Below are 25558 nucleotides of genomic sequence, written 5' to 3' on the forward strand. Positions count from 1 at the left end.
ACGTTTTGGTACAAAATCCTATGAAACGGCAGCCCTGGTGCTAAAAGCTGAAACTTTAGTGTAGAATTTTTTTTCTACACCGTAAAAACATATCTTTTGGGGTATAATATTTTATGAGTAAAACAATTACCAATAAAAGTCATATTTTGATGTACCATTTATTATTTGATAACTAGTTCTATGATTTTTAAACAAAAGTTTGAGTTTTTGAATGTTTTTAACAGTCAGCTATGTAGAAAAAAATTCCTCATGTCCTTGTGCAGTTGCCACATGCCGCTATTTTACTACGTTTTGGTACAAAATTCTATGAAACGGCAGCCCTGGTGGCGGCTTGACTGGCCCAGGTTTGAGTACACGTGTATGGCCATCGCTGCCACCTACCGGACAAATAGGAAACTTTGCTTGAAAAGTCCACCCTTTGTTCATCTCGACCAGTCATACGAGGGTCTGGGCTTTCGAGGTTTGACTGTACTGGAAGACACATAGAATGCATTAAGTGAATTATTGAAAGAAGGAGGAAACATAGTAATTATGGGTGACTTTAACTCAAAGGAAATATGTTAGGAAGAAATGACAGTAAAAGGTGGAGAGGAACTCTGGGGCAATACTCTACTGGGTATGACCATTGAATACACATTAACCACTTCACTCCGGACCAAAATCTCGCGGGAAGCATTAGCTGCCAGATGTATGATGTTTCGTAATAATACTCGCATCATAAAAAATAGTCACCGCTTGTATCGATCGTTCTCTCTTTCACCCGTGAATTTTGATAACCATAGAAAATGTGATGAAGACAGTTTAGAGAGTATGTCATTATGCAGGGGCAACTACAATAAATATAATCAAGACGTCGATATGGCAGCCTCACATATCCACTTGCTCTTCATGCCGCCTACATTGGCGGCACCGTATGGAAGGGGTTAACTCACAGGTGAAAGAAAATGCCAGATATAGAAACAATGAAGAACTGTTGAGACTAGATTTAATATTTCCATCAGAACCTGAAATCATGGATAAAATGGAATAAAAGACACCAATTGGGAAGAGTGACCACATACTAATAGAGTTTGAAATAAAAGAACAAATTTATTTGAGAAGAAGTTATAAACATAGAAAAGAAAGACTAATGTACAACAAAATGGATTTTGAAAAACTTTAACATTTTCTCAAAATGCTAATTGGGAAAAAAATTTAAATGAAGAAACAAAGATGGAAGAGAAATGGAAGATATCAAAAGAACAAAAGGTACTACTGAAGAGGATCGCAGTTGTATCCTCAATCGGTGTTGAGTGATTACATTAGACAGAACTTAAGGCGGGAACACCAAACTCAATGCAACATCTTTTTCGTTTATTAAACAAATTCACTTCTTCACAATTTCTTCTATATTTTACACAATGTCAATCACTTCTTGAATTATGGGTAAATACTTAATAACTTAAACACTATCATTTTGTTTGTGTCTATCTGTCGAGATATTAGTTCCAAGCTATCTGAATATCACTCTGTAAACCACAGTGCACTATTTTAATGTCTCTGTACGTATCATCGGACCGACCGCTCCGGGTCTAGAGCATCGACTTTTTGTTCGTCGGAAGTGCTGACAGCAAAATAGGAGGTGCTGGTAGATGTTTTAACAAGATTTTTTAATAGGAATGTTTGGTTTCCCGCAAATAAACTATCATGTTCTTAATTACTAGCTATATGTTATTTACAGTATATAATATTTCCAGGGGGGAAGGGTTCATTATTATTTGGTTGTCGTGTGTTTTGTGAGTTAGAGGTTGACTGCACTTATGAGTATGTTCGTGTGTGTGTGTTGGTTGCTTCTTGGCAGTGCTGGTCATACGGGCACGAAGTGCTGAGTCGGCAACCGCCCAGTCAGCAAGATTGGGAGGATGCGCTTGGTGCTGGACAGTCGGGTGTACCAGTGAGTGAGTGAGTGAGTGGGGTGAGTGAGTGTGTGAGTGATATTAGTCATCATGTATATGGTGGCGTATACACAGTTAGCAACCGAAATATATAGTTTCACATATGCAACTCTTTCTTTCTTTACAAATGTGTTACTACATTTCTCACCAGTGATATTAAAAGAAAATTACAAGGAGGAAACAGATAAATACGTTTTTTTATGAAAGTAGCAGTTGCCAACAAGACTGACAAGTTAAACACCATATGAGGACGGAGCCTATATTTGTATGACATTTCGCTTATTACAGCTTTTTTAAGTACAAGTTGAGATACACATGCTTGAGATTAATAAGAGGAATAGAGGGAACCTCTCCCAGTATTCAATCACACTTCTCCTTCTCCTCCTCTTCATTCCCCCCCTACTTCTTTCTTTCCCTGTTCCCTCTATTCTTCTTATCTAATTTCAAGCATGTGTATCTCAACTTGTACTTGAAAAAGCTGTAATAAGCGAAATGTCGTACAAATAAAGGCTCCATCCTCATATGGTGTTTAACTCATCAGATAAAATATGTACCAAAGAAGAAACAAAAAAGGGTATACATAAAAAATTGGTATAACAAAAAGTGTAGTGAGGCTAAAGATAGAAGAGATAAAGCTTGGAAAAGATGGAAAAAAGACAAAAACAATTACCAAATGGCAAATATACATCAAACTAAGAAACTATTCTACAGGTATGTAAATGACAGACTAAAAGACAAACATGAAATAGTGAAACTCCACAAAGGAAATAATGAATATATAGATGATATAGAAATGGCTGAAATTATGATCAAACATTTTAAATCTGTATTCACAATTGAAAGTTCACAAAATTGGGAGGAAGGACAGAAAGATCCCCCCCAATGAAAGAAATGACGGTGACACAGAAAGAAATAAGGGACCAAGTAAAAAAAAACCTTGACATCAGGAAATCACACGGGCAGGATGGAATTGCAAATTGGATATTAAAAGAATGTATGGATGACTAATGGACAAAATACACAAGATAATTTATTTTTCACTCAAAGAAGGAAAAGTACCACAAGATTAGAAAAATGAAATATTGTACCAATATACAAAAGAGCGGACAAAGAAAATCCAACCAACTATAGACCAGTCTCCCTTACAAGCACAAGAATAAAAACATGTGAAAAAGTTATCAAAAGTAAATGGATTAAACATTTAGAGAACAAAATACTAAATCCAAAACAATTTGGATTTAGATACAGATCATGTGCCACAAACATGATATACTTTTACTCTAGGCAAATAGAAATAATTCAAGAAAGGGACAGATGGGCAGATTGTGCCTTCTTAGATTTACAAAAAGCATTTGACAAAGTACCACATCAAGCTACTAAGAAAAATTGAAACAATAGGAGTACAAGGAAAGTTATTGGAATGGATTAAAGATTTCTTGAACAGGAGAAAAATGGGGGTGGTATTCAGAGACAAGAACTCGAACTGGGAAGAAATGATAAGTGGATTCCCACAAGGTTCTGTATTGGCTCTGATAATGTTTGCCATATATATAAATGACATGGATGAAGGTGTGGAATGTTATATGAACTTCTTTACAGATGATGCGAATCTACTAAAGAAAGTAACTATAGAGGGAAGATTGTAAATCACTACAAAAAGGCCTGGGCAAAGTCTGGGAATGGAGTCAGATGTGTGAAGTGAATTTCAATATCAAGAAATGTAGTATAATGGAATTTGGAAAAAGCAAAAATAGAATATATCAATATAAAATTGCTACAAAGTAAGTTAAGAAAGTCAACTTGAAAAGGGACCTAGGAGTAACTATCACCAATGACATGGCACCAGACATACATATCAACAAAATAGTCAGAGAAACTTTCAATTTATTAAGATCAATGAAAGTGGCCTTTGACTACATGGATGAATGGACAAGAAAATATTAGTTACATTAATAAGACCAAGATTGGAGTATGCTGTGACACTATGGACACCTAGTACTAAAAAGAACATAAAGGAATTACAAAGAATTCAAAGAGCAACAACAAAGATGGCACCAACAAAATTGACATATAAACAAAGATTGGACAAACTCGAACTACCAACCCTGGAACAAAGAATAGAAAGAGGAGATCTACTAACCATTTACAGAATTATGAAAGGGATGGAAGACCTTGATAGAGATGATTTACTAAAGTGAGATGGGAGAAATACCAAGAATAAACCAAAGGTTAGATAACACTGATTTTTCTGGGTCTGCAAAAGAAAGTGGAATACTAGGTAAAGGTTTAGAATGGTAGAGAGAATCAAGGTATAGAAATATCCTAAGAAATCAGGAGATTACAATATTAATCAATGAAATTATAGATCTGAAAGCTGAATACAGGGCAATGTATATAAAAAAAAATGAATCAGTTAAAAACTTCAAAATGCTGAAACCAGCTGAGAGCTTAATGATCTAAAAAAGGAGTTAACCATAGTCAAAAGTGAGAATGAAAGAATGAAAAATGAACATACAAATAAAAATGAGGCTTTGAGAAAAGAAAAGAACAAATACAAGAGGTGACCAAGAAAATAGGAGAAACAATAAAAGAGACAGATCTCCAAGAAATAAAAAATCAATGGAAAGTGGAGCAAGAAAATAAAAAAATAACTTTTAAAGAAATAGTACAGCAACAATTGGAAGAAAATGCTAAAGAAACAGTTATCAAAGTAATTAAGGGGATATAGAATTGGGTCAGAGACACGGTGTATAAAAAAATGTGCATAGTAGTTTATGGTATTAAAGAAAAACATAGTGTAGCTAGGTACCTATGAGAAAAAAGAGAAAGAAATTGCAAAAGAAATTCTAAAAGAGATACAAGAGGGGCAAGAAATTGACAAAGAAAAAGTATATGGAATGGGACTATACTCTACAGAAAAAATAGACCACTAAAAATTAAACTAAGATCTCAAATTATAGTGGAAGAAGTATAATCTAAAACAGCAATGGTGGCAAAAAGCGAAAATTACAACAAATATAGGGATAAAGAAAGAAATGAGTGATGAGGAAAAAAGAGAAGGAAAAGACACTAAGAAGTGAACCAAATGACAAAAACGAGAAAAGAACAGAGACTGAAAAGAGTGAGCGTTTTTTTTTTTTAGAGTACTGGACCCGAGGCTGAGATAATTGTATATATAATAAAAAAAGGAAAAATAAAAAAAGGTGAAAGGAAAAAATTAAAAATAATGCACACTAACATAGATGGCATGATTTCAGGATTAACCCCTTCACTCCGGGCCAAAATCTCGCGGGCAGCATTAGCTGACAGACGTATGATGTTGCGTCATAATAATTGCATTATAAAAAATAAAGTCACTGCTGTATTGCTCGTTCTCTCTTTCACCTGTGAATTTTGATAACCATAGGAAAATATGATGAAGCCAGTTTACAGAGTATGGGGGTCATGCAGGTACAACTACAATAAATATAATCAAGACGCCGCCATCGGCATCCTCGCGTACCCACTTGCTCTTCATGACGCCTACGTAGGCGTCATCGTATCGAAGGGGTTAAATGAATTAAATGACTATCTGGAAGAAAAAAACGGATATAATGGGAATTGTAGAGGCAAAATTAAAAGGTCCACTACCACCTAATACTGTGGGACAAGGTCTATATAATTATTGGATAAAAAAAAATAGAAAACAGAAACAGGGTGGGGTCATGTTTTTGACTAAAAAAGGTTTAAAGGTGACAAAGATAATAGAAGGAAATAATGTGGAATTGATTGTGATAAAAGATGAAAACAGTGACATAAAACATAGAAAATCTGTAGCAATATATGTGCCCCCAAGAACATATTCTTGGACTGAGAGTGACCACTCCAAAATGCTGGAAGACACAAAGCGTGCATTAAATGAATTACTAAAAGGAGGAAACATAGTAATCATGGGTGACTTTAACTCCAAAGAAATATGTTGTGAAGAGATGACAGTGAAAAGTGAAGGACTTTGGGGACATATACTATTGGATATGACCATTGAATATACAATGACTCAGTGGATAAAGGAGAATACCAGATACAGAAACAATGAAGAACCGTCAAGACTAGACTTAATATTTACATCAGAGCCTGAAATTGTGGATAAAATGGAATACAAGACACCAATTGGGAAGTGACCAAATATTAATTGAGTTTGAACTAAAACAGGAAATTGATTTGGAAAGAAATGAGAAACACAGAAAAGGTAGACTAATGTACAAAAAAACTGATTTTGAGAAACTCAGAAAATTCTTTCATAAAGTGAATTGGGGAAACTTCTTTAATGAAGAAACATAGATGAAAGATAAATGGAATACATTTAAAGAAATTTATAAAGAAGGAATAAATATGTACCAAAGCAGAAGCAGGAAAGGGTGTACATTAAGTGCTGGTATAACAAAAAATATAGCGAGGCAAAAGATAGAAGAGACAAAGCTTGGAAAAGATGGGGAAAAAAAGGTAAGTGGCAAATATATATCAAACTGAGAAATGAATGTGAAAATATGTGGGGAAGAAAAACAAAACTATGAAAAAGACATAATAGATAAATGTAAGGATCAACCTAGATTATATTATAGGTATGTGAATGGTAAATTGGAAAATAAACAAGAAATAGTCAAACTGCATAGGAAATGAGGAATATACAGATGTAGAAATGGCAGACATTATGATCAAACAAGTCTGTATTCACGATAGAAAAAGCACATAATTGGGAAGAAGAAAAGGTAGAAAGATCTCCCCCCTCCCCATGAAAGAAATAAATATAACATAAAAAGAAATAAGGGACAATTAATAAACCTTAATGTCAGAATATCACATGGTCTGGGCGGAATTGCAAACTGGATACTAAAAGAATGTATAGATAAGCTAGAGGATAGGATATATAAAATAATCGATTGCACACTCAAGGAAGGAAAGGTACCACAAGATTGGGAAAATGCAAATATCATACCAATATATAAAAGGGGAGATAAGGAAGACCCAACAAACTATAGACTGGTCTCCCTTACAAGCACAACAGCTAAAATGTGTGAATAAGTTATTAAAACTAGATGGATTAAACATCTGGAAGAATATAAGATACTGAATCCAAAACAATTTGGCTTTAGACAAGGAAGATCTTGTGCCACCAACTTGATTTGTTTTTATTCAAGACTAATAGACATGATACAAGAAAGGGGCAGATGGGCAGATTGTGCTTTTCTTTATTTACAAAAAGTATTTGATAAAGTATCACACAAAAAGGTATTAAGAAAACTTGAAGCAACATGAAGTGTGCAAGGAAAGTTAATGAAATTAATGGAAGATTTCTTGAACAGGAGAAAAATGAGGGTGGTAGAGACAAAAACTCGACCTGGGAAGAAATGAAAAGTGGAGTCCCACTAATTTCTGTATTGGCTCTGATAATGTTTGCCATATATATAAATGACATGGATGAAGGTGCTGAATGTTATATGAACTTCTTTGTAGATGATGCAAAACTACTAAAGAAAATAAATACAGAGAAAGACTGTGAATCATATAAGAGATCTGGACAAAGTCTGGAAATGGAGTCAAAAGTGGGAAGTGAACTTCAACATCAAGAAATGTAGTATAACTGAGTTTGGAAAAAGTAAAAATAGAATATCAGGGCAATATAAGGTTGGTACAAAAGAAGTAAAAAAAAGTTAGCTCAGAAAAGGACTAGGAGTAATTATGAGCAAATATGTCACCAAACAAGCATATAAAGAAAATAGTTGGAGAAACCTACAATTTACTAAGATCAATAAAAGTGGCCTTTTACTACATGGATGAGGAAATGGTAAAGAAAATATTAGTCATGCTAATAAGACCAAGATTGGAGTACGCTGCAACACTACCAGGACACCTAGCACAAAAAAGAATATAAGGAAATTAGAAATCTACTAAAGAAAGTAACTATAGAGGGAAGATTGTAAATCACTACAAAAAGGCCTGGACAAAGTCTGGAAATGGAGCCAAATGTGGGAAGTGAACTTCAACATCAAGAAATGTAGTATAACAGTTTGGAAAAAGTAAAAATATAATATCAGGGCAATGTGAGGTTGGTACAAAAGAAGTAAAAAAAAAAAGTTAGCTCAGAAAAGGACCTAGGAGTAATTATTAGCAAAGATATGTCACCAGACAAGCATATAAAGAAAATAGTCAGAGAAACCTACAATTTACTAAGATCAATAAAAGTGGCCTTTCACTACGTGGCTGAGGAAATGGTGAAGAAAATATTAGTCATGCTAATAAGACCAAGATTGGAGTATGCTGTAACACTATGGACACCTAGCACAAAAAAGAATATAAGGAAATTAGAAAGAATCCAAAGAGCAAAGACAAAGATGGCACTAACACCTCAGCTCAGTCTGCTTCGTGACCTCAGCGAATACCTGTTACAGATATAAGGTAAAGTGTAGTGTTCTATTTAAATTCAAAACAGTATTCTGCAACTGTACTCTAAAGGTAGAAGAAATAGTGTAAGGTAAGCAGAGTAAGCTTCGTGTATTTAGTTTATCAGAGACCACTTTGATTTCTTTTGTTGATTTATATTTTCTCTTTCTCATTTATATTGCTAAAGGAGGAGCAAAATGGCTTGTGAAGGTTGTGTGAACCTGGAGGACCGTCTAAGGATGTGAGAGGAGGAAATTCGTCTTCTCAGGAGTGCGCTCTGTGAGAAGAGTGAACCCTCCCCACAACCCAAAAAGCGTTCCACTTCTTCCCCTTCTGTCAAGAAGATTTAAAAAAATTACAGCAATGGTCTGATAAGTGGCAAATGAAATTTAACACAAGTAAATGCAAGGTAATGCACATAGGTAAAAATAACAGTAAGTACGATTACAAGTTATTTGGAAATTCATTAACAAAAGTGAATAGTGAAAAAGATCTCGGCGTAATTATTATCAGTAACGATCTCAAATCATCCAAGCAGTGTATTTCAGCCTCTGAGAAAGCAAATAAGATTCTAGGACTGATTGTGTGATCTTTTGAATTCAAAAGTCCATCACCCATTAAGAAGCTATATAAATCATTAGTTTGTCCACATTTGGAATATACTGTTTCTGTATGGTCACCGAATCTCATTAAAGACATTGACAGACTGGAAAAAAGTACAACGGTGAGCCACAAAATTGATTCCAAATATCAAAAATAAATCATGAAAATTGACTAAAACATATGAATCTGTTTTCCCTAAAAAAGCGTAGACTCAAAGGTGACTTGATACAGGTCTTTAAAATTCTAAAGGGAATTGACAACATCAAGTGACAAAATCTTCACACTGAATGAGAATCTGACAAGAAACAATGGTCTCAAACTGTCCAGAAATAGATTTAATTTGGAAGTGGGTAGAAACAACTTCGCCAACTGTGTAGTTAATGAATGGAATAAACTTCCTGCAGAGGCAGTGCAATGTAGTTCAGTTTGAAGCTTTAATAATCATTTAGATAAACACCTAAGCAAGATGCTGTAATGATTATCATTTATTTTACATTACAGACGCTCCTCTACTTACGTTCATTCGTTTTACGTTTATTCGATTTTACGTTTGGACTGTAGAAAAAAAAAAATTTAGTGAATTTTTTAGTTTAGCGCGCTCTCCGTAGTACGAGACATTCAAATGATACTTACACATGATGCCGCGTCCATTGTTTACATGGCACAAATGACAGACTGAACGTGCCTTGCCTCCTCCTCCTCCTCCTTCACCATCTCACTTTATGTTGCTTGAATTTAATTTATTTGAAATTAATGTTATTATTTTACAATGTTATGTTTATAATTAATGATTTAGGGGTACTTTATAAGATACGGTTATAGAATTTATGGATGTATAGTACAGTATGAACGGTCATACATTACTGGAACGTACAGTAACAACTTACGTTCATTTTCACGTTACGTTCTGCCATTTGGAACATAACTAAAACGTAAGTTGAGGAGCGTCTGTATTTGTTTTTGTTTTTCCCTCCTTGCACCATCCCCGTTCCTTCTCCACTCCTAGTTCTACTCTATCCTTTACTCTCTCCCACTCCTCTCTCAACTTCTTATACACATTCTCCTTTTTTTTTTTTCATTTAAACAGTCCACTCTAAGTACCTCCCTACCTTCTGCCCTTTTCCTCTTTCTTCACCTATTCTCCACTCTCAATTTACCTTCCACCAGGAAATGATCTGATATTCCCCCACTCTCTCCCCTTAGAACATGTACATCCTTAACTCTTCCTACCATACTCCTGGTCACCACTATATAGTCCATTAATGCTCTATCTGCCACCCTTCCATCCACCACCCTCTCCCATGTGTATTTATGCTTGACTTTCTTCTTAAACACTGTCTTTGCTATCATCAACTCTCTTTCAAGACACACCTCCACCATCAACTCTCCACTACGATTTTTGCCTCTAACTCCATACTTACAAATCACTCCGTCAATTGGTTCATTTCCTACCCTAGCATTTAGGTCTCCCAATACAACTACATTGACATTTCTCCCTAATCCCTCTATGCACTCATTTATATCTACCCAGAATGCCTCCCTTTTCTCTACATGTTCTTCTCACTACCAGGCCCATACGCACTTACAAAAACCCACATCTCCCTTCCCAGTTTCACCTTCCACATCAACTTTGATGACACCTCCTTCCACTCCACTACCTGCTTACTTATCTCTTCACTTACTAGTATAGCCACCCCTTCATGTACATCCTTGACTCTTCCTATCATAATCCTATTTACCACTACATAATCCATTAGCGCTCTATCTACCACCCTTCCCTCCACCACCCTCTCCCATGTGTACTTATGCTTGACTTTCTTCCGAAACACTGTATTTGCTATCATCAACTCTCTTTGTTGTTTTAATGTTTCTTGGTGTGTGTGGATGTTCTGCTATGTAGTGTAGTGGGTGTAATGTGTTTGTGGTGGCTGCGGCAAGTGTTTGTGTGCCTCTCATGTCGAGGTGGTCCTTGACTTTGAGGACTTTTGTTTCATGGTGTAAATGGTCTGTAGGTGTTGTATTTGTGCAGCCTGTAATTGTTTTTAGGGCTTTGTTTTGTATGATTTGAAGGGTGTTGTGGTGTGTCTCACTGAGATTAGGAGCCCATGCAGGACTCGCATAATTTAACACTGAGTGTATGCATTGTTTGTATATTGTTATATTAGTTTCTTTGTTTTGTCCAAATGTTGTTCCGGTGATTGACTTAAGTGCGTTAAGTCGGATGTGCATTTGTTTTTTATGTTTGTGATGTGTTGTTTGAAAGACATGGTCGTATGTTACACCAAGAATTTTCGGTGTGTTTGTGTGTGGTATTAGAGTGTTGTTGATGTGGAGATGAGGTATGTATTTGTGTTCTTTTGTCCAGTTGGTGAGAAGTGTTGCTGTAGATTTGGTTGGAGCTATTTTGAGTCTGTTTGTGATGAACCATGTGTTGAGTGTGTCAAGGTATGGCTGGATTATTTCTGCAGCTTTGTCTGTGTTACGATGTGTGCATGTGATTGTTATGTCGTCTGCATAGGAAACATCAGAAACATTAAGAACGGAGTACCACAGGGCTCAGTTCTATCCCCCACACTATTTAATCTATACATGCATGACTTACCCACGCCAGACACCTCAGAAATACAAGTCCTCATGAGTTGATTTTGGTGGTATTGGTGGTGATGATGAGTCGCGACAAGTCGATGGCCCTGGGTGTGGTGCATCCTCACGAGATGATGATGATGTTGCCCTGAAGAAGGTGTCCAGTTTGGTCTGCCTTGTCGACCACTTGCTGTGTTTTCTGATCAGCATTTCTCAAATCATTCGTAATGATGAGGTGTAGCTGCACATTTCTTGGTCAGCAGCAGGATGTTCAATAAAATCCAGGAGCACTTCAAGGCTTGCCCTGGCCTCAGAAAACTTAGGCCTTGCCTCAACAACAACTTCATCATTATCATCATCACCATCAGAGTGAGGCTTGTCTGGGTGCATCACCTCTTCAGCAATTTCTTCTTTGATTTGCAAGTGCATCCCAGGGTCTCCTTCATCACACTCTAGCCAGTCTTGCATGTCCTCTTCTGTGGCCGCTTCACTTAGGATGGGGCATGGGCGAGGAAGGGGGTGGGATGTGTGGGCTGTTTGAATCACTCCAGATATGGTCGCCAGGTCCCGGTCACCATTCGGATACTGGAGGGAACTCCGGTAGTTACAGGGCATCCAGATGGTGGCGAGTTCCGAATAATGGCGAACCGGATATGGGAGGGATTACTGTATATACATATATGACATGGATGGAGAAAAGTGGGATAAGCCTGCTGTTGTTTGCAGACGACACTGCGCTTGTGGCAGGATCAGAGGAGGGATTGAAGAGGTAAGTGACAGAGTTTGGGAAAGTGTGTGAAAGAAGGAAGTTGAAGATAAATGTAGGTAAAAGTAAGGTGATGAGATGTACAAGGGGTGAAAGTGGCAGCAGATGTGGGAAATATTTCAAAATACGCTCACTAAGATGATTCAAACTTACATTCCTTAGGACAGACATCCCCCAAATCAGGCTTGCCCAAAGTGGCTCGACAAAGAAACTGAAAAAAGTATTGCTCGACAAAGAAACTGAAAAAAGTATTGCTAAAAAAAGACAAGCTTATAAGAAATATAAGTATTCGGGTGCATCTAATGACTATGAAAGTTATGTATCAATACAGATTTAAAAAAGACAATAAGAAAAAGAAAACGACAATACGAAATGAACATCGCTGATAAATCCAAAGAGAATTCCAAAGAATTCTATAGTTACATTAGAGATAAAAAGGTTGTCAGGAATCACACTGGTCCACTATTATCTGCTGACGGTCAACTTGAATATTCAAATGAAGGAATGTGTAATATCTTAAACAATTATTTTAGCTCGGTATTCATAAACGAAACACCTCAAAGTGAATTCCAAACTGAAACCTGTGAAAAGTCTAGGGTAAACTTACTCACTACGGTAAATATAACAAAAGAAAAAATTAAAAGGTGTATAGACAAACTCAAAGTTAATAAAACACCAGGGCCTGATGGTTGGCATCCAAGAATCTTAAAGGAAATGAAAAATTACATTGTTGTTCCATTAGAAATTATTTTTAAGAAATCCATCATATCCGGAGATGTTCCAAGAGAATGGAAGCTAGCTAACGTTACTCCCATATTCAAAAAAGATGACAAAAAGAAGCCAAATAACTATTGGCCTATAAGTTTGACTTCAATCATAGGAAAAATAATGGAAACTATCATCAGAGATGATATCGAACATCATTTAGAAAGTAACCGTTTGATAAATGATAGCCAACATGGTTTCAGACGGAAACGTTCTTGCGTGACTTACTCGAATTCTACAACACAGTTATCTCAAATTATGACAAAAGAAACAATATAGACTTAATATATCTAGACTTTGCAAAAGCTTTTGATACCGCCCCACACGAAAGACTACTCACTAAATTAGCTTTACACGGAATAAGTGGTAGCCTATTAGGTTGGACTAGTAATTGGTTGAATGATCGAAAACAAAGAGTTGTTTTCAATGGAAAAACTTCTAGATAGAAAAATGTTATAAGTGGAGTTCCTCAGGGTTCCATTCTTGGGCCACTTCTATTCATAGTATATATAAATGATATAGACCATGGACTAAAATCTACTGTTTCCAAATTTGCTGATGATACAAAACTGTGCGGAGTGGCAAATGATCACTCAAACCAATTAGATATTCAAGATTTAGATCAATTACAGCAATGGTCTGAAAAGTGGCTAATGAAATTTAACACAAGTAAATGCAAGATAATGCACATAGGTAAAAATAACAGTAAGTACGATTACAAGTTATTTGGAAATTCATTAACAAAAGTGAATAAAGAAAAATATCTCTGCGTAATTATCAGTAACGACCTCAAATCATCCAAGCAGTGTATTTCAGCCTCTGAGAAAGCAAATAAGATTCTAGGACTGATTGCACGATCTTTTGATTTCAAAGTCCAACACTCATTAACAAGCTATATAAATCATTAGTTCGTCCACATTTGGAATATGTTGTTTCTGTATGGTCACCGAATCTCATTAAAGACATTGACAGACTGGAAAAAGTACAACAGCGAGCTACAAAACTGATTCCAAATATCAAAAATAAATCCTACGAAAATCGACTAAAACATATGAATCTGTTTTCCCTAAAAAAGCGTAGTCTCAGAGGTGACTTGATACAGGTCTTTAAGATTTTAAAGGTTATTGACAACAAAAGTGACAAAATTTTCATATTGAATGAGAATCAGACAAGAAACAATGGTCTCAAACTGTCCGGAAATAGATTCAATTTGGAAGTGGGTAGAAACAACTTTGCCAACCGTGTAGTTAATGAATGGAATAAACTTCCTGCACAGGTAGTGCAATGTAGTTCAGTTCGAAGCTTTAAGAATCATTTAGATAAACACCTAAGCAAGATGCTGTAATGATTATAATTTTATATTATTTGTTTTTGTTTTGTTATCATTTGTATGTGATAGAAGAAAGCTAAAGATAAATGTGGGTAAAAGTAAGGTGATGAGATGTACAAGGGGTGAAAGTGGCAGTAGACTGGAAGTGAGCATTAAGGGAGAGCGACTGGAGGAAGTGGATAGTTTTAGATACTTGGATGCAAATGTGGCAGGGAAAGGTGAAGTGAAAGTGGAGGTAGAATGTAGATTGAGAGAAGCGAGTAAATGCCTTGGTGGATTAAAGAGTGTAATGAGGAATAGACATTTGGGAATGGATGCTAAGAGGAGACTGTATGAAGGAGTGATTGTGCCAACAGCACTGTATGGAGCAGAAACATGGAACATAAGAGAAGAAGAGAAAAGGAGTTTGAATGTGTTTGAGATGAGGTGTCTGAGAAGTATGATGGGGGTTACTAGGCTAGATAGAGTGAGAAATGAGGAGGTGAGGAGGAGAACAGGGGTGGAAAAGGAACTGGGAGATAGGGTTGATAAAAGAATATTAGGATGGTTTGGACACATAGAAAGAATGAGTGAAGAAAGACTAGTAAAAGAGGTATGGAAGGCAGATGTGGAGGACGTCCTAGGATGAGGTGGATGGATGGGGTAAAGGGGGCTTTGGGGAGGAGGGGAATGTCTGTTGAGGAAGGATGGGAGAGGACAGAAGACAGGGGTGAATGGAGAATGGTTGTATATGGATGATGTTGTAATTGCTTGAGGTGGAATGAGCGGGGGGGATGGGGGGTGAGGTAGTATGTGTGAGCAAATTTTGACGCAGCCTGAAGGGATTTCTCCCCGTCCTCTCCTTTTATGCAAAGGGGGGACGGAGAGGGGGGTCGCCGATTTAATGAAGCGGCCTTGCTGTGGATGTGCTGTGTCTTGCAACACTGCTTCTGACCCAGGGCAGTGGACAAGGTGCAGGGATGACCCGTCGTTCAGGAGGCGCTCAGATGGGAGGGAGGGTGGAGGCGTGTGGAGTGTATTCAGGGATGGAATGGGTGGGAATGATTTTATGCCTTTTTCTTTTTGGCTACCTCCCTGGTAAGGGGGAAAGAGCCTTGGTATATATATGTATGTATTATTTGTCTGTCTGATTTTCATTTATTATTAGTTATATGTCAATTTATTATTTACTATTTACCTGTTTGTTTATTAACTATACCTGTGCATTTATCTATGTATCTTAATTGTTATTTACATTATTATAGTTTTTATTTATTATTCTATTATTATTATGATTTTTTTCGCATCCAACCTAGATATGGACCAAAGGGTCTCCTGTCGGCATGCTCCGCCTTTGTACCGTATTTTCCGGCGTATAGTGTGCGACTTTTTTCCGTTGGAGGGGCCTAAAAATGGGGGGTGCACATTATCTGCGGCCTACGATAAAAATTCTGCGGCTGTGTGTGTAATTTTTTTCACAACAACGTGACGATGTTGGCCGTCACAAAGTCGGGACGGCACACTTCTCCGTGACGTTCCATGAGAACAAGAACAGCCATGGTGACATGAAAGAATACGCCAGCATGGGTTACCGTATATAAATATTTGGTATAGGTAGGTATCTATCGAATCATATTTTTCATGTTTAAATAGGCCTAAACACCATGAAACATGATCAATATTCATGATATTTGCCCATGTTCACAGCATCCTAGTTTGAATTTTTATGTTGGCTTTGTTGCTTCACTTTAGGTATGGTACAAATTCCGTTGCGGCCTTTCATAAACTCGTGTCAAACACCTGACTACAACACCCTCTTTTAACTAAACGTCACCTCGATGAGAGACTGTCCTATTTCACCACTGTCATTGGAGGTTCAAAGCTAAAACAAAACAGTCTGTAGTTTGTTTCAGTATTAAATAAAAAATTGTAAAGACGAATTATTTCCTTAAGATATAAAATGAACATTTTCTGTAAAAATCCCGAAATTTTTCTGTATATTTTACTTTCAATAAACTTTTTTTAGATCATATTTCCTACAAACTATTTAAGCTACAAAGTAATAAGGGACCAAAGCACAACATGAGTCATATACCGGTACATGTAGTTCCGATTTTTTCTTAGTTGTGTCCTGATTGATGCCTAAACTGACACTTTAGTGACAAATCAACAGATTTCCCAGCGGTGGCTCTAGCCAATGAAAAATACTTCTCCATGTAACCTCGTTCACATGATATAAATACCGAGGTAAAACTGTGTTATTGATAAATGCGATCGGGCATGCGCGTTATACGTCGGTGCGCGCTATCTGTGTACTGAGATAATGAAGTGCATGGGTGCGCATTATAACCCAATGCGCATTTTAAGCCGGAAAATACGGTAATCCTTTGTAATCCTTCGTATTAAGGGAGAAAGACTGGAGGAAGTGGATATTTTTAGATACTTGTGTGCGAATGTGGCAGGAAGGGGAGGAGTGGAGATATAATGTAGATTGAGAGAAGCGAGTAAGTGCCTTGGTGGATTAAAAAGTGTAATGAGAAACAGACATTTGGGAATGGATGCTAAGAAGAGATTATATGAAGGAGTGACTGTGCCAACAGCTCTGTATGGGGCAGAAACATGGAACATAAGCGAGGAAGAGAGAAGCAGTTTGAATGTGTTTGAGATGGATAGAGTGAGAAATGAGGAGGTGAGGAGGAGTACAGGGGTGGAAAGGGAGCTGGGAGATGGGGTGGTTGAAAGAGTATTGGGATGGTTTGGACACATGAAGAGAATGGATGAAGAAAGACTAATACAGTAAGTCCTCGTTATACAGTACATATGCGTTCCTGAAAACCTTACCACAAATTGAAATTACCATATACCGAACCCATTATAACATGTAATAATAGGATATGTGTTCCAGCATGTCGAAAGTCACCCCTACAGACATGAAAATATATGAAAATAGTCACATAAGAAAATGTAAAGTATTGCACAAAAGAAATAAACAGAAAATGTTTTTTATTTACCTTTTATTCGCCACGTATTTTATGAGATGATGTCCCTCCCGAGGCTAAGGGACAGTAGGGATCTCAGCACTTAATCATCTTTTGCTGAGTGGGCAGACGAAGATGAGGGTGAGGCAGGAGGCCATATTTTGACAATTCTTGTCGTCTATCCACATTTTGAGCAACCTTTCCATCTTATCCATTATTGACTCAGTGTTTTGTTAGCAATTTGCTCTGCAAATACGCTGCATTCTCCCCAGCTTTTTTTATAGCCTCACAATTCTTCAACACCGTCCAGACTGTTGAATGGGCTAGGCCCAAGTTTCAACTTATGGCAGAACATACACTCTATAAAGGATTTGTGGGAAAACCCAGTTTCGGCTGTGGCATTCCTTGGGGAGACGGGACTGCTCGGACAGACAGTCTAGGGAATGACAACAACAACAACAACAACTTATGGCAGATGTACCTTCTCCCTGCTCTTTCCTCTTCAAAATATTTAATTTTACCTCCAATGTCAGACTACTCCTCTTTTGCTTTGCCTTTTCAACTCCAGCAGTGTCTGCAGAACGTTTTGTGCCCATTATGGGTGCATCACTGGGCGTCGTGATAATAATATCCACAAAAAACACACCATAAGGATTTAACTTGTGTTCAAAGGGAAACACGGGAAGAGACTGATTGTTGTGGTGGCCGCGTGGCGTGGTGGCGCTAGGGTACGGTGTAAACAAAACACGAGCGGATACCGTATCTGTGAATTTTTCTTACTGTAGATAGAATTGAGGATAGTAACTACCAAATACCGTAACTGTGAATTTACCGGATAAAGAATTACCGTCTAAGGAGGACTCACTGTAAAAGAGGTGTGGAAGGCAGATGTGGAGGGAGTGAATATGTGAGGGTGACCTAGAATGAGATGGATGGATGGGGTAAAAGGGGTTTTGGGGAAGAGGGGAATGTCTGTTGAGGAAAGACGGGAGAGGACAGAAAACAGGGGTGAATGAAGAATGGTGTATGATGTTGTGATCCATGAGGTAGAATGGGTGGGGGGTGGGGGGAGAGGGAGTATGTGTGAGAAAAATTTGACGCAGCCCGAAGGGATTTCTCCCTGTCTTCTCCTTTTCTGCATAAGGGGACGGAGAGGGGGGGTTGCCGATTTGATGAAGTGGCCTTGCTGTGGATGTGCTGTCTTCCAACACTGCTTCTGACCCAGGGCAGTGGACAAGATGCAGGGATGACCTGTCATCCAGGAGGTGCCATGATAAGAGGGAGGGAAGAGGGTGGTGGAGTGTGTTAGGGATGGAATGGGTGGGAGTGGTTTTTATGCCTTTGTTTTTGGCTACCTCCCTTGTAAAGGGGAAAAAAGCCTTTGGTAAATGTATGAATGTATGAAGGTGTGGAATGTTATATGAATGTCAGTGAAGGCCAAAATATAATCTTAGGAAGGGATACCGGACAGAATGTCAATGAAGGCCAAAATATCATGATAGGATGTAATGTTGCTAGAGGACGAAATGTCACATTAGGATGTAATGTCATAGGACAAAATGTCACAATGGGATGTAATGACAGTGGAGGACAAAAGATCACAATGGGAAATAATGATAGTGGAGAACAAAATATCACGATAGGATGTAATGATAATGGAGGAGAAAATATCACTGTAAGATATAATGTCAGTGGAGGCCAAAATATAATTTTAGGAAGGGATACCGGACAGAATGTCAATGAAGGCCAAAATATCAAGATAGGATGTAATGACAGTGGAAGACAAAAGATCACGATGGGATGTAATTATAGTGGAGGAAAAAATATCACGGTAGGATATAATGTCACTAGACAAAATATAATTTTAGAAAGGGATGCCGGACATAATGTCACTGAACGATGGGAGGCCGGCGTGAATCACAGTGACGTAGGGGGACAAAATGTACAAAAGAGATCGGATGACCGTGATCGACCAGATGTCCGTGATGGGGGAAGTGTTAATTTTGATAGGAGAAATGTTAATGAGGCATTGAATGTCAATGAAGGACCAAATGATAATAATATAGAGCAAGGTATAAATAAAAAACAAAATGATAATATAAGACATGATATTGAAACTAAAAATGTGTCAAAAAGAAATAATCACGAGTTTCTTAAAACCATGTACTTTAATGCTCGTAGTATTAGGAACAAATTTCAAGAAATACAGGCGTATGTCAAAAGCGAAAATCTCGATATGATAGGAATAACTGAGACATGGTTAAATGGTACAGAGTTCGAAGCTGAATTTAATATTGCGGGATTTAAACACTTTCATCAGGATAGAAACCACAAGAAAGGTGGGGGTGTTCTATTGTACGTTAAAAACAATGTTCATGCTTGTATTTTAGAGAAAGTGAAACAGGATCCATATGATAGTTTGTGGGTTGAGTTAACCCAAACAAATGGACAAAAAATGAATATAGGTGTAATATATAGGCCAAAGACATTATCATTAGCAGACGACAAACTGTTATTTCAAGAACTGTCTAGTTTCTGCAACCGGGATTTATTGATAATGGGTGATTTCAATTTTACTGACATTGATTGGATGACCCTTGAACATGGCCATATAGGTAATCGCTTGATTGATTTTCTTGGTGACAATTACTTAATTCAGCATGTAAAAGAGCCCACAAGATATGGAAACTTACTCGATCTATTGATCACTAGCCGCGAAAGCATGGTAAGTGATGTAGAAGTCGGTGAATCTGTTGCAAATAGCGATCACAACTTAGTCAGATTCAAACTCCTAAACAATTTTAGAATAGATACTTGTGCTTCTAAAATACCCGATTTCAGTAAAGCTCAGTTCATAGGACTACGTCAGGAGCTTCAGCTTACAGATTGGGAGGCAAAATTAAACGAAAGGCCTGTAGATCAGATGTGGGAAATATTTCAAAATACGCTCACTAAGATGATTCAAACTTACATTCCTTTTAAGGACAGAATTCCCCCAAATCAGGCTCGCCCAAAGTGGCTCGACAAAGAAACTGAAAAAAGTATTGCTAAAAAGAGACAGGCTTATAAGAAATATAAGTGCTCGGGTGCATCTAATGACTATGAAAGTTATGTATCAATACAGAGAGATTTAAAAAAGACAATAAGAAAAAGAAAACGACAATACGAAATGAACATCGCTGATAAATCCAAAGAGAATCCCAAAGAATTCTATAGTTACATTAGAGATAAAAAGGTTGTTAGGAATCACATTGGTCCACTATTATCTGCTGACGGTCAACTTGAATATTCAAATGAAGGAATGTGTAATATCTTAAACAATTATTTTAGCTCGGTATTCGTAAACGAAACACCTCAAAGTGAATTCCAAACTGAAACCTGTGAAAAGTCTGGGTTAAACTTACTCACTACGGTAGATATAACAAAAGAAAAAATTAAAAGGTGTATAGACAAACTCAAAGTTAATAAAACACCAGGGCCTGACGGTTGGCATCCAAGAATCTTAAAGGAAATGAAAAATTACATTGTTGTTCCATTAGAAATTATTTTCAAGAAATCCATCATATCCGGAGATGTCCCAAGAGAATGGAAGCTAGCTAACGTTACTCCCATATTCAAAAAAGGTGACAAAAAGAAACCAAATAACTATAGGCCTATAAGTTTGACTTCAATCGTAGGAAAAATAATGGAAACTATCATCAGAGATGCTATCGAACATCATTTAGAAAGTAATCGTTTGATAAATGATAGCCAGCATGGTTTCAGACGGAAACGTTCTTGCGTGACTAACTTACTCGAATTCTACAACACAGTTATCTCGAGTTATGACAAAAGAAACAATATAGATTTAATATATCTAGACTTTGCAAAAGCTTTTGATACCGTCCCACACGAAAGACTACTTACTAAACTACCTTTGCATGGAATAAGTGGTAGCCTATTAGGTTGGACTAGTAATTGGTTGAATGGTCGAAAACAGAGAGTTGTTTTAAATGGAAAAACTTCTGGATGAAAAAGTGTTGCAAGTGGAGTTCCTCAGGGTTCCGTTCTTGGGCCACTTCTATTCATAGTATATATAAATGATATAGACCATGGACTAAAATCTGTTTCCAAATTTGCTGATGATACAAAACTGTGCGGAGTGGCAAATGATCACTCAAACCAATTAGATATTCAAGAAGATTTAGATCAATTACAGCAATGGTCTGAAAAGTGGCTAATGAAATATAACACAAGTAAATGCAAGGTAATGCACATAGGTAAAAATAACAGTAAGTACGATTACAAGTTATTTGGAAATTCGTTAACAAAAGTGGATAGTGAAAAAGATCTCGGCGTAATTATCAGTAACGACCTCAAATCATCCAAGCAATGTATTTCAGCCTCTGAGAAAGCAAATAAGATTCTGGGACTGATTGCGCGATCTTTTGATTTCAAAAGTCCATCACTCATTAACAAGCTATATAAATCGTTAGTTCGTCCACACTTGGAATATGCTGTTTCCGTATGGTCACCGAATCTCATTAAAGACATTGACAGACTGGAAAAAGTACAACGGCGAGCTACAAAACTGATTCCAAATATCAAAAATAAATCATACAAAAATCGACTAAAGCACATGAATCTGTTTTCCCTAAAAAAGCGTAGACTCAGAGGTGACTTGATACAGGTCTTTAAGATTTTAAAGGGAATTGACAACATCAAAAGTGACAAAATTTTCACATTGAATGAGAATCAGACAAGAAACAATGGTCTCAAACTGTCCGGAAATAGATTCAATTTGGAAGTAGGTAGAAACAACTTTGCCAACCGTGTAGTTAATGAATGGAATAAACTTCCTGCACAGGTAGTGCAATGTAGTTCAGTTCAAAGCTTTAAGAATCATTTAGATAAATACTTGAGTAAGATGTTGTAATGATTATAATTTATTTTATATTATTTGTTTTTGTTTTGTTATCATTTGTCTGTCTGATTTTAATTTATTATTAGTTATATGTTAATTTATTATTTACTATTTACCTGTTTGTTTATCATTTTAACTATACCTATGCATTTATTTGTTATTTACATTATTATAGTTTTTATTTATTATTTTATTACTAATATGATTTTTTTCTTTTTGGCATCCGACCTAGATATGGATCAAAAGGTCTCCTGTCGGCATGCTCCGCCTTTGTAATCCTTTGTAAACTACTAAAGAAAGTAAGTACAGATGAAGACTGTGAATCACTACAGAAAAACCTGGATAAAGTCTAAGAATGGAGTCAAAAGTGGGACATGATCTTCACCATGAAGAAATGTAGTATAATGGAGTTTGGAAAAAGTAAAAATAGAATATTAGGGCAATATAAAATTGGTACAAAGGAAATAAAAAAGTTAGCTCAGAAAGGGATCTAGAAGTAATTATCACCAGACAAGCATATCAACAAAATAGTTGGAGAAACCTTCAATTTACTAAGATCAATGACAGTGGCCTTTGACTACTTGGATGAGGAAATGGTAAAGAAAATATTAGTCACACTGATAAGACCAAGATTGGAGTATGCTGTAACACCCAGTACTAAAAAGAATACAAAGAAATTAGAAAGACTCCAAAGAGCAACGACAAAGACGGCACCAACAATCTCTGAATTGACATACAAAGATTGTCCAAACTGGAACTACCAACTGTGGAACAAAGAAGAGAAAGGGATCTACTGACCATTTACAGAATTATGAAAGGGATGGAAGTCCTCAACAAAGATGATCTATTAAAGTCGGATAAGAGAAAAACAAGAGGACATCAAAAGAAACTCAAAAAGGATAGTTATCGAAGAAATCTGAAGAAGAATAGTTTCCCACACAGAGTGGTAGATATCTGGAACAAATTGGATAAGGCAATAGTGTGTGCAAAAACTATACAAGAATTTAAGAACAAACTAGATGCTGAAAGATACAAAGATGGGTCACTACGAGCATAGCTCTCTTCCCATATAATACAGCTAGGTAAATACCTGTAATTTGTATACCGGTACATTACTTTGTACGTCCTTGCCTGATGTATGACCCCCAAAACTACTATAAGGGAGTTCAGTATTATTTTAGTTGTGCACACCTATGCAATATATCATTATAAAGTTAAATATTAATTTTGTAAATTATAATACATGAACGTAATATGCGATTTTCTTAGCAGAACAAAAAATCTTGCTATAAAGTCGCTAAGATACAATTCAGATGCCATGTTGTTGTCTGCCCAGTCCAGTCACTCTCAGGTACACGATGGCTTTCACGTTGTGGACTGGGTGTCCTCCAACTCCAGGTGATGTTAATAAGCACTGTTACAAAAACAATAGGGCTTCCTTGGATTTTTTTGAGAGAACACAGGGTTCTGCTGTTGTCTGTTAATTGCCCTAGGTACGATAATAATCAGACCATCAGCATCCGTGACGACAACCCAGATGATCTTTAGAATTTGAGGTGCCAAATTATTAAATATTGGTTAGGTTACATAGGTTAGTCAAGTTAGGTACTGTAGGTTAGGTTAAAATAGAATTTATCCTTTCATTTCTTTGACCTCAGCATCTATCAAAACAAACATGGTGTATCATACAACTGGTGCAAATTCATTAATAAATTGGTTTTAGCAACTTTTTTGTTATTGATTTCCGCCAAGAATATCTCTGTTACGTTGATTATAATTTATAAATTAATAATTCATTTTCCATTGCTATATTGCGTAGGTATGCACTTCTAAAAATTTACCCAGACTTCAGTTCTAGTAACTCAATCGGGTTTACATTTCTCTACACAGATATAAGTGAAATGTGTGTGATCACAACCACTGCCAGAGTAATTTGGCATGGAAAATATCTCCTTTGCAGTTTGTAATAGTTTTACTACTATAGTAGGTATGGGCACAAAAAAAAAAAAAAAATCTTGTTGCGTATGAAAGATCATTTCATTAGAATTTTTTTTTTTTTTTTTTTAAATAAGGGAGATACAATTTTTTTTAATAATTTTTATATTCTGATTCTTTGGTTAGCCTTTACCATAACAAAGTGTGACAATTAAGGGTGATGATCTGTAAAGATTTTGGTAAAGAAATAAACAAACTCTAAACCACTGGACCAATTTTATTGAAATTTTGGAAGTACTTGGATTAACTGGGTCAACAAATCACCCGAATATGTCAAAAATAATGTAGAACATCTCCATCATACCAAAATTGCCTTTTCAAAGCAACTATCAACTTGTCAATTTAGAGATCATCAGTAAAACCCAAACTGCTGCTCCAATTGACTTGCAACTTGGCATATGAAGGTTCTATGGGTCAACAAATCACCTGAGTATGTCAAAAACAATACAGGACCTTCCTTTCAGACTATTCTTACAAACTCCTATCATGTTGCCATGGCAACTATTGTCACTTTAGAGATAATCATCAATAAAATCCAAACCCCTGGCCCAATTGACATGCAACATGGCATGTGAAGGTTTTATGGATCAACAAATCGCCTGAGCATGTTAAAAACAATGCAGGATCTTCCTTTTATATTATTCTTACTAACACCTTTCATGTTGCCATGACAACTATTGTTAATTTAGAGATAATCATCCATAAAATCCAAACCACTGCCCCCAATGACATGCAACTTGGCATGTGAAGCTCTTCTGGGTTGACAAATCACCTGAGCATGTCAAATACAATGTAGGACCTTCCTTTTATACTATTCTTACTAATAACTATCATATTTCCATAGCAGCTATTGTCAATTTAGATATAATCATCAATAAATTCCAAACCGCTACCCCAATTGACATGCAACTTGGCATGTGAAGGTTTTATGGGTCAACAAATCACCTGAGTATGTCAAAAATAATGTAGGACCTTACTTTTAGAATATTTTTACTAACACCTATCATGTTACCATGGCAACTACTGTCAATCCTCAACAAAATCCAAATGCCTGGCCCAATTGACATACAACTTGGCATGTGAAAGCTTTATGGGTCAACAAATCATCTGAGCATGTCAAAAACAATGCAGGACCTTCCTCTTATACTATTCTTACTAACAATTTTCATGTTGCCTTAGCAACTATTGTCAATTTAAGAGATAATCGTCTGTAAAATCCAAACCCCTGGCTCAATTGACATGCAACTTGGCATGTGAATGTTGTATGGGTCAACAAATCATCTGAGCATGTCAAAAACAATG

The 25558-nt window shown here is 36.6% G+C and overlaps 2 protein-coding genes across 13 annotated transcripts in view; both read right to left on the reverse strand.

Annotated features, from left to right (window-relative positions):
- LOC143039376 (uncharacterized) overlaps window positions 1-17818 on the reverse strand; it is a 41116-nt gene extending 23298 nt beyond the window's left edge. The window contains exon 1 of the mRNA XM_076209298.1: window positions 17392-17818. The gene's annotated coding sequence lies outside the window, so the exon portion shown is untranslated. The remainder of the gene's footprint in view (window positions 1-17391) is intronic.
- LOC143039374 (uncharacterized) overlaps window positions 1-25558 on the reverse strand; it is a 1426499-nt gene that overhangs the window by 1396569 nt on the left and 4372 nt on the right. The window lies entirely within an intron of this gene.

Source organism: Oratosquilla oratoria, chromosome 26, assembly GCF_046742065.1.
Source record: "Oratosquilla oratoria isolate Oo_2021 chromosome 26, ASM4674206v1, whole genome shotgun sequence".
Classification (NCBI taxonomy): Eukaryota; Metazoa; Arthropoda; class Malacostraca; order Stomatopoda; family Squillidae; genus Oratosquilla; species Oratosquilla oratoria.